Here is a 14,117-nt window from a genome sequence, read left to right on the forward strand (position 1 = left end):
AGGAAGTTTGTTATTTAAATATATTTGAACTTAATTTCCAACATTAACAGCCTTTTCCCTGCATAAACAGACTCAAGAGTTAATCAAAGAATTTCCAAGTTATATTCTCAGTTTTCCATATCAATAGGAGAAATTCTTCCAAACCCACAAACTCCATACTTTCACTTTGTGTTGAAAGAGTGGAACCGGCAGCCAAACCTCAATACATTACACATTCAACAGAATAGCATCCGTTACATGGGTAATAAATTGCCTCCGGAGGAAGAATTTTCCAACTCAGATGAGCTTCCAACAGCGAAGGGCAGGTGTTCCAAAGAAGCCCTTGGTTTAGATGAGGTGAAAGAATTTTACAGAAGATAAATCATAACTATTCCTTTAGAACAACTACCTCGTTTCTTTTTCTGAGTTACCCATTTGCATCACACCTCCTCATCTCTGTATACACCCTCTGAAATACTCCTTTCATTTACCAGCGTCATCGGCCACCCAGTGACTACCGAAAGCAGGTTCTCGGAAAGAGACAGTGCGGAAGAGCAAGAGTGCGCAGCTATCCAACACCAAACTGAGCATCCAGGATTAATTAACCAGAATATGGCAGTCATTTCGGAAAACCATAACATGCTAGAAAACAGAATATATGACCAGGATCCTTGGAGAACTTTCGGGGCAGTTGCCAGCATATGTGAATACTTCAGACTTCTGGGGTCTTCACTGTTAGTCATTCATGCTAGCTGGGTTTTGCTTGTAAGGTAGGCCTACCCATATTAAAATCATACTTTACTGTGGAGACATACCATAAACTATATCATCATCAGAGCTTGAAGTAGAATTCAGGATCTTACTCTAAATATCTCAGTCACATTCTTTAACTTTTGTGAGGTGTCTTGGCATTAACAGATGCCACAGTGTTTGGAAAGAAACTTTTGAGGCACCTTGTTGCTGACTCGGCATTTCAGGTTAGGTTATACTCTGAACTCTTTTTTTTCCTCAAGAAAATGAACCTCTATCTACACTTCCACTACCTTAGATTCCACATGTCTTGTCAAATTACCTTCAAATGCATATACTGGAACTGTTCAGGTCTCTAAGGTGTAATAATAGCTCAGTAATGTCAACAGTTTGTTCAGAAGACTGCCCTTTGAGTTCCCAGATCAGAAACAAAAACGATTAAAATCAGCACTTTTTAAATGTACACAAATACATGTTTAGTTTAAAGAGAAAATAAGTTAACACTGCATGAAATTTTTCAACAGGCAAGCTTGAAGTGAACTTCTCCTCCTCTCTACCACATCTGCAGTTCACTACACACATACACACAGCGCAGTTTTTTGTTGAAACAGAAAAATGCAGTAAAATAATATGAGAGAAAACATAGCCACAAGTGATTTCTGTGGCGTTACTGAGCTGTTTGAGAGGAGCGCTTCATCATATTTTCTCCTGGGCAATTTTTGCTGTCTCCCACAAAGACGACTGCCAACTACCCCAGCCTCCATCCAAAGCATTTTTTAAAAGCAAAACTTTTAGAAGGATTCAGAGAGAGTCAGAGCGTCTCTTGTTTTGGACCTAGTGGATGGCTGCTCTAGCTCAGAGTGCCTTTAGGTAAAATAAGGAGAGGTCACCTTGAATCTAACAGTGTACTGGTCTCCCTCTCCTTCCCCAATTTGTAGGATGAGAGTTACATCAGTCACAGCTCACAAACTTGCCTGTACTCTTTTGGTTTGCAGTTTAGATCCAGTCCTCCACTTTATTGTCCTTTCAACCTGAAGTCTCTTAGCATAGTACATCGCCAATTACATCCCTTCTCAAACTGCAATTGCTTAAGTTTCTTATTAATTTTCCTTTCTCTTAGAAGGCAGCCTGTTAACAGGCTTTTAGCTCTCCAGTCCCTATTTGAGATACATAGACTATATCAAAAGTTATTTCTGCAGATAATGTACACACAAGAAGGAGCCAGGAGTCAACTCATGACTCTCTCCTCTTTACAGTGAAAAATGGCTTCTTCCTGACTTAATTTTTGACCACTAGCATTTTTGTTATCGCTTTGTTTTAAGAAAGATTCTTGTCATTGCTTTGCACACGGGGCATCTACACGTTCCCTTGGCTAACAGCTAGGCAAGAGCATATTTGAGCCATGTATTCAGTAAGTTTTTAATTAAATGACCTCACTATGCTCACTCTTTGAAGTTGCATCCATTGAACACCATTAAACCTTATTGAATGCTTCTAAAAGTCTTTCATTCTTCATCCTTAGCAAGAATTGTAATTACCTAACTATATAAATAATAAGAAGAAATGTTCTGCTAAAATTTGCTTACTGACCCATCCCAGCAGGATAGCTCTAGCTATTATGCACTTTTTTCCCAGTTCTCTGGAAATATAACAAACTAAAAAAATGTACTCTTGAAAATGCGCAGTAGAACCACATAATTAATAAGAAATGTTGGTATAACAGTTTGATAATTTAATAGTGCTTTTTGGAATAAGTGCTTTCTGACTTTGCAGTAATGTTGTGCAACAATGCAATGTCAGTTTTACCATTTTTTTCTAGGGGAATAGTTTACTTTGATTTTAGTGTTTAATAAATGCTCGCTTGTCATCCCTTCGAGACTTAAAAGCTCCTATTTCACAGTTATTGAACCACAGGCAAAAGCAAGACAAAAATCCCGATCTTTATAGGTAGCTAGGAAATAAAAACAAAACGTAATATATCTCTAATTTCCACATTCTTTGAAATTATCCTGACCAGCTGCTATGGTACACTAAAGCATCAGTTTGCCCTACAGCCTATATAGCCTGTAGCTATACATTGGATGGAGTGCTTGGAGGGTTAAGCAAAAGTTTCACCTGAGATGGCGGCTTTTAAGCATAGGTTTAAATGCTCCAGCTAAGCTTACAAGCTCATTTTATACAAGCGTCCCGCAGCTCTCAGGCATCATCAGCCTGAAATAGGCTCAAACACCTGTTCTAGGAGTTACAGGCAATTTTATGCTGAGCACTGGTATCCTCTACCGTATTGTTATTGCTGCAGGTAATTTCTGTATGAGTAGAATAATCTTTACAGTTCATTTCCAACAATGCATTATTCTTTCTGAATGACTTCTCCTTTTGTTCCCACAAATATTGTTTTAAAAAGGTGAAACAATTGCAGGTGAGACAAAACTTCCATTAGGTAACTCATTTTATAGTTCTATTTTATATGCCTCATGCAGGAGAGGTCAAGATAGTTTCCATCATTATACAGCGTGACTAAAATATTTATTACAGCATAGTTGCAACAACTATACGAAACTCAATTTTCTTTGCGCTGTGTGAACTGTCCTCTGGGGTGCAATGATCTGTAGGTTAAAACATAAACAGGCAATGTCACTGAATATTCTTCAGCTTCATAAAATCACCCTTGATAGCACTGTTGATTAAAGTGAGCATGGCCCCACTTTTTAATCACTTCCATTTCCCTTGCAGCGTCCCAGATGGTGTCGCGGTGGGCTCCTCCGCTTCGGCACAGGGGAGCGCGTGAGCCTATTGAAAACTGAGGGGCAGATTTGCACACGAACAAACTGATACACCACTGTGTTGAACAGCTAAATTGCTAGTTAAAACTCAGTGAATAAGAGCTTACTGAAATTCAGCTAGTGAAGATTATGGAGCAGAGCGCATACACTCTATAAATAGCCCAGACTTAGCCCTTTATCCACCATTCAAAGTATAGATTTCCAACCACGCTTTCTTCCCAAAGGCAGTGGATTTTGTGCTCTCCCAATAGATCTCCTTTACCACTCTTGCATTAGTGCCGTTTATAAGAAAACTGTTCCAGTTCCTCCAATATCTTGTCCATCTATGAGAAAATGTGTCTGTCACCAGGACGCAGCTGCAACTACCCTGCATCATTAAGCAGTGTTCAGGCACCTGGCAGCAAGACAGCTTGGTTGAATTATCCAGAAATTTGGATGTTGCTGGGCTCCTGCAAACATGTGACTGGGCACTTGGGTCTCCTTGTTTCCTCTGGAGAGTCACCCGCTATTTCCCATTTCTCACAGAGCTGAAAGGATGCAGGATACAGCCATTAGCATTGTTGTGCCACTGCTCTTCAGTACAATAAGGCAGTTTTATTTCCTGAACTGTAGGAGCCTGCCCGACAGCAAACAGATCTCCATCTCCCCAGCTTCCTAGTCTGTCATTTCAGCGACCATTCCAGTGGTGGACATAGCTTTCACCGGAGTCATGGTACGTTCCCGGGGATGGTGCATGAGTCTCCCCAAAGGAGCGCATGGAGAAGGCCCTGGAGCAGGTCTGGGATGAGCAGCTGCAGACGGCGGTTCCCTGCACCTGGGTGCTGCCCAGGGCCCTGGGCCAGCTGAGGAGCTGCAGGCGCCCTGGGCTGACGGGGACCCCCGGTGCAGGGAGGATAGACTGGGAGGCCGTTTCCTTCTGCGCACGCCTGCTCCGGCTACGCAGATGTACCCCCGCAAACCGAAGGTAGGAGTCTCTGCACGGCGATATTTATAATGCCTCCCTGTCAAAAGTTTTTGGGCTTATTAACAGGAAGTTACATTCCTTTCATTGTAGTTCTTGGACAAGTTTGTTGATACAGGCGGAAAAATCCTGTTGCTCGCATATGCATGTGGGAGGCACATGTTACTCTTCCTTAATTTTATTCTGGGCTTTGCTACTCTTCACTTGCATTGCATAACTGTTATATTAGTACCAGAAAAAAATATATGTATGCCATGTGTAAAGCCCTGAATGCTCTAAAGGAAAAAAAATTAAATCTGCTACACACAGGCTGTCTACTCAGATAGTTAATCTCAGAGTCCTCAGAAACCATCTTTGATTACACGCGGCCCACGGAATGACACCTTCCCTTCAATGTCAGGTTCTGGTTTGTCCTTGAAGGGCGGCTATGAATCAGGCAGCACCTTGAATTGTACGCAAAGACCAAGTTGTAACAGTGACGGAGGCGCTGAGTTGAGGCCCTTAGAAAGAGGTATGATTATCATTAAGGTGTGCAAATCCTGGCCAAATTCCAACGCTAGCCCTCCAGCTGCAGGGTCTCATTGCCCTGTGCTTTTATCCTTAAGCTGTAGGATTTGTTCTGCCTCAGGTACGGCTGCTACTAGGAAATTCTGTGGTGCACGTTCTACTCTCTGTCGACCATGGCAAACTCTCGCTTCGGGTTTTGTTTTTCATACGTGGGAACAAGTAGTTTGTGTTTTGTCAGAAGCGTGGTGCTATCAACATCTTGCAAAATCTACAGGCAGCTCGCTCACGCGTATGTTCACCAAACGCTCCATCAGTTTTATCTGGGCATCCCAGACCTGTCTGAAAGCCATCTGGAATGATATGCTGCCAACTTCTGATCTTCAGCTGAATACAGTAGCAACTTCCTGAGATCATAGTCACTAAAATGACTAAATTTGGAAACATTATGAAATTGCAGTGAAAGAGGGGAGGAACATATGGGATGCTTTATAACCCTCAAAGCATATCTGGTATCTTCTTTTAGTCATTTTGAAGTATATAAATCGTTTGATCTGCATCAATACTTTTTGGAGGCACATTTTCTATGTTTTTGACTTTTTCTGAATCTATCTTTACTCCTTCTTTATCAATTGTATTTTCTAAGAACATCACTGACATCATTATCATTTCCAGCACTGTCTCCTTAACTTCACTTGACATCCAATCGTGCTTTACCCTAGGTCTGTTCTTCCACTGACTTCACCGAAGTAATACTGTTGCCCGCATATATTGCCATGTCTAGAAGAGTTGGAGTCGTTAACTTCGGAAGATATCTTAGGTCTTTGTGAGGATAGATACAGTATCTTCCAGAAAGCATTACAAAAACCACAAGTCTAATGATATCATGGGGAAGTAAAGCTTGCTGAAATCCCTAACTACAGCCAGTAACTGAGTTATCCTCTCTTTAGCAGCTGGGGATATCAGTGATTGTGACAACAGCAGAGGCAAGCACAGGCAATATAGGAGATTTTGCCTAAGTTTTGTTCCGATGAGGCCAAGCTGACAACTTTAAAACATCCTTTCAGAAGGTGCTGCTGTCAACATCCTTGGCTGGGAGAGCCGGTTAGATACTGCAAACAAGAAAATGTTCTTTTTATCAACATTGTGCTGATGCCACAACTAAGTGTAATGTTGATGAGAAAGACTTTAAAAAGAGAAGGTTGTGAGGTATATATAGAAGCCTTTTATCAATGGATTTTTATTGGACCAGATGACTTAGAAATTCCCTCTTTCATGCTGAGGGAACATATCTTTGTCTTTGTAGTGCTTCATCGAACTGCTGTAAATCTGTGAAGATAGAGTTGTGCTTAAACAAAAAAAAAAAAACTAGAAAGGTTTAATGAGGATTTACCCCAATGCGTTCAGTAGCTCATTGTGTTAGGCTGTTTTTCTCTGATTTTCTTATTTCATGTTCAGAAACAACAGAAACAGTTCATTCATGGCTATCCTGAATTGTCTCTGGTACACCATCTTTCATCAATGAAATGAATACTGAAATGAATACTGAAAATTGGCACTAAACACTACTGAACTTCTTGCATATGCTCATTCAGTGGCTGTGCTTCAATTTGGGTTTACTCCATTGGCAGAAGAGGCATCAAACACAGGAAAAAGTTCCTCCATGGCAGCAAATCAGTAAGTGCTTTTGATGTCAGCGAGTTGCACTGATTTACAGCAGCTACAGATGTGCTCCACATTTCATTTTCCTGTTATTATTTCTGAGGATGGCAGAGACTGTTGATAAACTCAGCACCAGATCTGTCCCACTGGACTAGGTCGAGCTGCTCCAGTTTGGAGTCAGAGTTCATTTCTCTAGAACCACAGTCATCCCTCTCTCTTAATCAGTTTTATGTTTAAACAGGAGTATTGCAAAATTTGAGATTAACAGCACAAGCCTGTTCAAGAATGCAGTTCTTAGATCTCAGGAAATACATACTGTCCCCATTCCTCTGCTTCCAAAGGCTCATTTCCAGGATAATATTTTCCTACATTTCCTGTACATTTTTTCCTGCCCAGATAAACCTCATCTTGTGTTCTCATCACCTCATGAGTTTTGTTTTGCTTTGAGTTTCCTTTTTGCCCCTTGCCTCCATTACACTTTTGTTAGGGGACTTGTATTCTCCTTAGCTCAACCTGCGCAATTTATAAGTTGCCTGATTTGTACTATGCTTCATGTGAGAATCAAAATCTAATTAAGCGCTGATTCCAGCTGTACATGTAATATATGGACAGTGGTATGGAGGATTGTACCTGGGCGTTCTTTCAGCCTGGCTGCGTCCCCGGGGGCTCTAGGTGATGGGATGCCCAAGTGGCAAATAGGGAAAGTGCCAGTAGATGGTGCTGAAGAACATGCAGCTTGTTCCCAAGTTTTTGGTCGCTCAGTGAGTGGCTGCCGGTGTTCAGAACACGCACAGGTAAAGGAAAAAATCTGGACCTTTATTTTGCTAGAGTAGATTAAAAATGATGTCATTTTCTGACAGGAGGAGCTGTCAGAAAAAGGGGAGAACAATTTTGTCATCAAAAACATGCTGTTCCCTTCACTGCAAAACTTAACAGTAGAACCGTCACCAAACTCCTCCTGTATTAAAAAAACACATTTTCATATCCTGTCATGTTGTCTACTCAGTTACTCCTGCTTCCTTTTTCATTTCCTTATGTCTCATTCCAGGCTAACTGCTAAGCATTGAGAAGCCACTGTGCACCAAATCCTTTCAAGAGGTTTGCTTCTGCCAAGTAGTCAGGAAATACAAATCCATGTTGGCCAGATCCCCTCCGCTCTGTAATATTACAAAGGAACCAATAAAAGATATTTTACTAAAAAAGATTCAAACTTCCTGCTAAATTAACACTGAAACTCCTAGGACATGGTATCCCATATTTATTTGACTTTTACTTTGTGATTTGGTCAAGGTTAGGACCACCCTTAAGTTGTCATCCTGTACTGAGGTGAAGGAGCCCCTCCATTTTTGCCAAAGAGCAGAGAACACTAGTTGTCTGTGTTCAAAACCTAGACGCCCTGAGGCAGGAGGATGGGTTTTAGATGGAGGTGGATGGAAGGGAGGGAAGTAGCACACTTGAAATAATAGAGACGTGTGAGGATTAAATACATAGCGTTGGTGAATCTTGTTGGGACAATTTAAGTGAGTGACTCTTGCCTCATCATTTACTGTATTCAACTTAGTAAATAAGAGATTCAGAAGACCAATTTATCTGCCAGCATTGCCTCTACTGCCCCTCCTGACAGCTTACAATAATTATGAAATGAAGGAAACCAGAAGTACTGCCAACGAAATATTCAGATTCATGAGACTTTCCTGTTGTCGTTTAGTGAACGCTGTCATTGAGCAAATTTAGATTAGTTAATTTCAGAAAATTCCTCCACGCCTGTCCGCCCGAGCTAGCCCCCTCACCGGAGGGAGGGCTCAAGGGAAAGTAGGCCGTTAGCGCAATAACAACGCGCAGACTGGCTTAGTGTCATAACTCCCTCTTCATCAGTGGTTTAACACATTCCCTCAGCTTATGAAATACTGCAGCTGAGACCAAGGCACGTGTTTCTTTCTGCTCCAGGGGTGGCAACATCTGGCAGATTCACCAAAGCCATCTTTGCAGTATAAAGACCTCAAAGGGCTGACAATTCCTGGACAGTTTTCTGGATTGCCTTCATTTCAGAGGGCAGATGAGCTGCGGGAGCAGGGACTAAGGGGGCAATGGGGGGCTCAGGAAACTTCCTGGTTATCTTCTCCTCATGCGACAAACCAGCTCCCCCTTCTCCTGCCGGCCAGGTGCAGGGCCACCCACCACTGTTCCCCGGCTGCTCCGGCTGCTCCGAACCCGCCGCCGAATGCAGTATCAGTGTCACACATGGCTTCAAGTGCTGCTGGCAATGGTACGCTTCCCACCCCAGAGCCTGCAGCCCACCTGGAAAGGGTTCTCTAATACATGACAGTAATTTGCCTGCACTGCCCACATCTGGCAACCCTACCATGTAGTTCTGCATCTGCCACACTCGTCCTGCGTTCCTCCATCATGAAGCCAAAAGGAGAAGGATTCATGCAGGTCAAAGACCAGACCTCCAGGCTAGCAGCCTCCTACATTCCTTCCAATTTTTGAACTACTAAAATGCCTAGGTTTTTTTCTTTAATTTTTATTTATGTTTTGAAGGGAGGAGGTCTCTATTTCTGCTTTTGTATAATGCAAATGACTTAACTTAGTCTGTTAAAAATAGCCCTCTGGATGTATGAAAGTTTTTGTTTCTGTCCACTTTATAGTGCATAGTTTGTAAGAAAATTCTGCAGTGGCAAAAAGCATGGTCTTGTCCAGAAGCTCAGCCCATTAATAAAGCACAAAGATGCTCTGTACTCTGCCAGGCAAAAACACCAGACAAGCTGGAATCCAATCTGGAAATATTTAATGAATTTTTCAGTAGAAGTGCCAGCTACTGTATTTCTTTAAAAGGGAGGACGATTTTAAGCTAAATAACACATAGGCTTTGTAAAATGTGCATGTCATAATTTACAATGAAAATAATTTAGGTTTGGGTCCCTGTAGTCACTGAAGCTAAGCTGTTATTAGAAAAATGAACTAACAGTAATTTATGGTGGGTCAGAAGAAAGTTGTCTCTAGAGGAAGCTTAATAGATCATTAGTCCTGAATTTATATAAGTGTGTTCTGATCGCATTCTCATTTTCTAACGTATATAAACATTTAGGTAAAAACATAGGGAGTTTTGGTATTATTAAGGAGGCAAGGGTATATTTATTTTTCCCTTCCATGAGCAGATTGTAGAAGATGCTGTACTTTAGTTAGGAAGAGGTACGGAGAGCTCTTCTGATGAATCAGAATTCTGATTTCTATCTCTCCGTGTATTGGCTCAATTTCTCTACATGTCTTGTTCTGTCAAACGAAATCTGAGTCCAGCTATAAACTATACTGGGTCGCATATATTGCTTCGAAGAGTTATTGTTTAGAATAGCAGAACCAAGGGTTCCTTGGGAATCCCCTGGGTTGATCAGATCCCTGGGTAATCAGTGAGACGCGATGGAAAAATACTATCGAACCCCGAGAGTCATATTTCATATCTCCTTTACCATCACTGGAAGTGATAGCGCCAGATAGGCTTGGCTTTTAGGTCATTTAGGCCACATTTTTAGAATCGAACCTCCAAATTGCACCTGCCCTTATGCATGCACACCCACAAATATACCTGCATAAATCAGAAAAGTGCTTGTGCAAGCACTTATGTATTCCTATATGAGAGACTTAGTAGTATGCACAATGATACTTGCTGCACGATTTGGGCTTGAGTCACACAGCCAAGTGGCCTAACGTTACATTAAAAAATTGCCCATTTACCTTTCTTACTGAAGGGAAGTATCGCTAAAATGGAGGATAATTTTATTTTCATTGCTTCAGTGGTAACTTACCTGTTATAGTCCAAGCTGAGCGTACTTTTAGTTTTAACGGGTATCCGTCTTTTACATCTCATGTACACTTCTCGGCTCAAATTATGGGTGTGATTCTCCCCAAGGCAATTTTAGTCCCTTTTCATGTCTCTCAGCAAATTTGTGATACTTTTCACACTTGTGGAAAAAACACTATTGAAAACTCTGAAAGGTAAAAGTTATTGTTAGAGGTTAACATGTGTCAAACTGATTTGTCCACGAAAATGAAATAGGCATATGGAGTAAAGGAAGAGGATTTCCAGGCAACCAAGTGTCATGATAACTGAGTGACTTATAGCGTCACACAATCTTGGGGGCACTAATGCACTGCAAGATAAAATCCCGCCCTTCACAAGTCTCAGAAAATGCATGTTATATGTGCTTTGTGGTCTCCGTCTGATTTAATGCTGACATTGTAAAGTGCTTTATAATCTGCAGCCAGGCTCCAACTGTATATTAGGAGTACCATCAAGGAAATTAGCATTAATTAAATAGAGGAAAGATGAAAGGCTCTAGGAAGCATTTAGGACACAGTAATCATGTTTTCTAAAGAGGGAGACTGAGTGTGGTCAAATCAAGCTGCTGAGTGATTAGGTCAGCGGTTCCTGCCTTGCAGCCCAGGGCCATATGCAGTGGAAACACCGAGCAGGCAGAGCCGAGAGGGCCCCACTTTTGCGATTTCCATCTGGTCCTGGTCTCCCTTCCTCCCCTGCCTCTCCTTACCACGGCCCCTGCCGTGGGCAAGGAATCGGAGGCACCTTCTCCAGCTCAGCTCAGCAGCACTGGGAGAAGTGCTTCAGCCATGCAGAAGGTGTGGGGTGTCCAAAACCGGAAAGTAAAGAGTAAAAGGCCTGAAATGACTTGTTCTTACTGGGAATGTGTTTTGCAAGTTTAAACTGCAGCGTTTCTCTGTATTTGGTCCAGCTGTACCCGCTGGGCTGTATGCAGCTGCACTGCATGGTGAATGGCAGTTCCCCAAAGCGGTGGCTGTGGCAAGAGAGGTAAACGTACATCAAATGCAGCCCTTGTCAACACCTAATTCTGCGGGTTGCGCCTGCAGAGGTATACAAAGCTCTCCTGTCACCATAGAAATTATCAGCCAGCTGGATGAACCCTGCACAAGTGACTCCAAGGTTTAGTGAGGGTCAAAGGAAAGCAGTGCCCCAGAAATAATGTTCAGAGCAGAAGAAAGGAGAAAAACAACATTTATAAACTCTGAGATGGCTTGCAAGAAGTAAGAGGCTCCTGCTCGATGTATTCAACCAGAGCTGGAGATCTGTCTTAACAAAGAGAAAGTGCCAGGGTTTGGCATCCGGCGCTGTGCCTTGCCCTTGGTTCCCAAAGTGTCCCATAGCATTTGTAAAACTATTGCAGTTCTGGCATGTGGTGCCTTCATTTAAGAAAGGCAGACATATGATTGTACAGTAGAGATGATGTCTGTCTAGCTTTGGCGTTTTCTGTTTTCCAGAGCTTTCCATTTGCAGCAATGCAATGCACTCCGTCTGCCTTACTGCGAGGCGCATGACGACACTGTGCACTGAGATTAGAGTAGAAGGAATTCATGTCGAAAGACCCAAATCACTTGTGGAATCGCTTCCACTTGTCGGTAAGTGCAAAGTGAATGTAAAATGCTGCGCTTCTGAATTGGAAGCAATTGAACTTCCTCTTGTCTTGGTGGAAGCCACCGTACAAACTGCAAGGCAGTGGAGATCCAGACTTCGAGGTCAGATAGATCAAATTCAATCAGTAACTGATTAATTCAAAGTTCTGCTTTATAATGCAGTTTAGCTTTCTTTGCATTAGTTATATGTATTTCACATCAGTTATATACATTTATTAAACTATTAATTGCCAGTGGGGAGACAGTGTGTGCTCAGGAATTTCAATTCTGATCTTCACTCCATCACTGAAGCATAATCTGGTGTCAGGTAAAGCTGATCCACCGATTCCTCCATCCATAAAAGGGAAGTGACTGCAACCTCAGATAGGTATTCTAAGGCTTAATTAGTTGATAAGGCAGTGTTGCTTTGAACCAAAAAATTAAGTATTATTATCAATAATACTTAATAATAATCCTTTTCAGTAGGATATGACTCAGCCTTCTATTCCTAACAGTTCACTTAACTATATAAATTGCTTTTAATACCATTTTAATAAAATTCTCATTCGGAATTTGTGTTACATTAGGATAAAATTAAAACATCCCTCTAGTGGACAAAGTTTTATCTACCTATAAGAACGTGTAATCTGACAGACGCTGGCTTCTTCAGCCTCCAGAAATTGAAAAAGCTGTTCCCATTATAATATTTAGATCTGCTTTTCCCCTATAAATGCAAGACAGATTAATTCTTACCTCATTCTGAGAGTCAAAGATTATATCTGATCCTAAGTGAAAGTGTATCTTTATGCAGTAACTGAAGCACTGAATATGCCATAAGGCAGATTCTGATGTCATTTAAGATGGTGCAACTCTGTAGTAACTCCAGTGATTTTTGGTAGAGTTACTGCAGATTTCTGTCCAGGTAAGTGAGACTGGAAAAGGCCCAGCAGTTCCTGACGTTTCTCATAGCAAGTGTGTGATACTGGCAAAACCAGGAGCCGTGTGCGAGTTAAGTCAAAACGCTGAGGCCAAGGTCAGGTGCATATCTAGGGCAATGGCTCTTCTTCTGTGTAAATGTGGTGTCGTTCACTGGGCTTCAGCCGAGGACTGGGTTTTTACAGGTACTTTCACTATTTATGGGCTTGCAGTTTGAGGTAGGTATGAAAGACTGTGGCATAGCGAATGACCGTATGCATGTCAGCTCCAGCACAGCGTCCTGGCAAAATCAGTGGTGGTCAGCCTCCAAGGCTCCTTGTGGGACTTACTCACAAGCAGTAAGGTCTCTAAAAGATGAGACTCTCTTATCTTTGTTACATTTTATTGACTGTATCTTGTGCAACGCTGACGAGTCAATTCAGCTTTAGAAGACAATACTGCCGTCCCAGGCTGTAGTTTGACAAACGCTTTAAACCAGCAGAAGGTGGTATCAGCTGCTGCTGCTGCGAGGAGCAGCATTGCCCTGGTCCGAGCTGCCCGTGCCCGTGCATCACCCTTCGCCTTACCCATGTAAGTGCTTGGGCAGGCACAGGGCGAGCTGGAGAACTGACCTGCCTGAAAAATGATTACACTGGCATAAGAGAAGGGCCCCACAAAGTTGGGCATGAATCTGGGTTGGGCAGAAGTTGGACCAACAGTGCTGGATTAAAACATTTGTCCAGCTAGAGGTGGAAAGATCTAGGGCAAGTATGGGAAGCAGCTCAGCTCAGCAATATCACAGGGCTCTTTGAAAGCCACTTTTCCTGCTGAGAGACATGATTAGACAGCTTCAGGTGCAAAATATGTTTTGTTTATTATCACTTAGGAAGTGCAGAATAAACATATCTTGTCCCAGAGGTGCAAAGTTTGGCATTTGGACTGGGAGCTTTGCAGATATCAGGTATTCCTGAATCAGGAATTCTGCTTTCAATAAGAAGTGCTGGGTGCTAACGATATCCTGTGTGGACCATATGAGGACTAACAAATTGTATGTTACTGCTGCTTAAGGACCCTTGAAATACACATAAATAGACATAAGTGTGTGTGTGTGTAAAAGCTAGTTATACTCTATGGTAATACTC

This window comes from Struthio camelus, chromosome 3 (genome assembly GCF_040807025.1).
Source record: "Struthio camelus isolate bStrCam1 chromosome 3, bStrCam1.hap1, whole genome shotgun sequence".
In the NCBI taxonomy this organism is placed as follows: domain Eukaryota; kingdom Metazoa; phylum Chordata; class Aves; order Struthioniformes; family Struthionidae; genus Struthio; species Struthio camelus.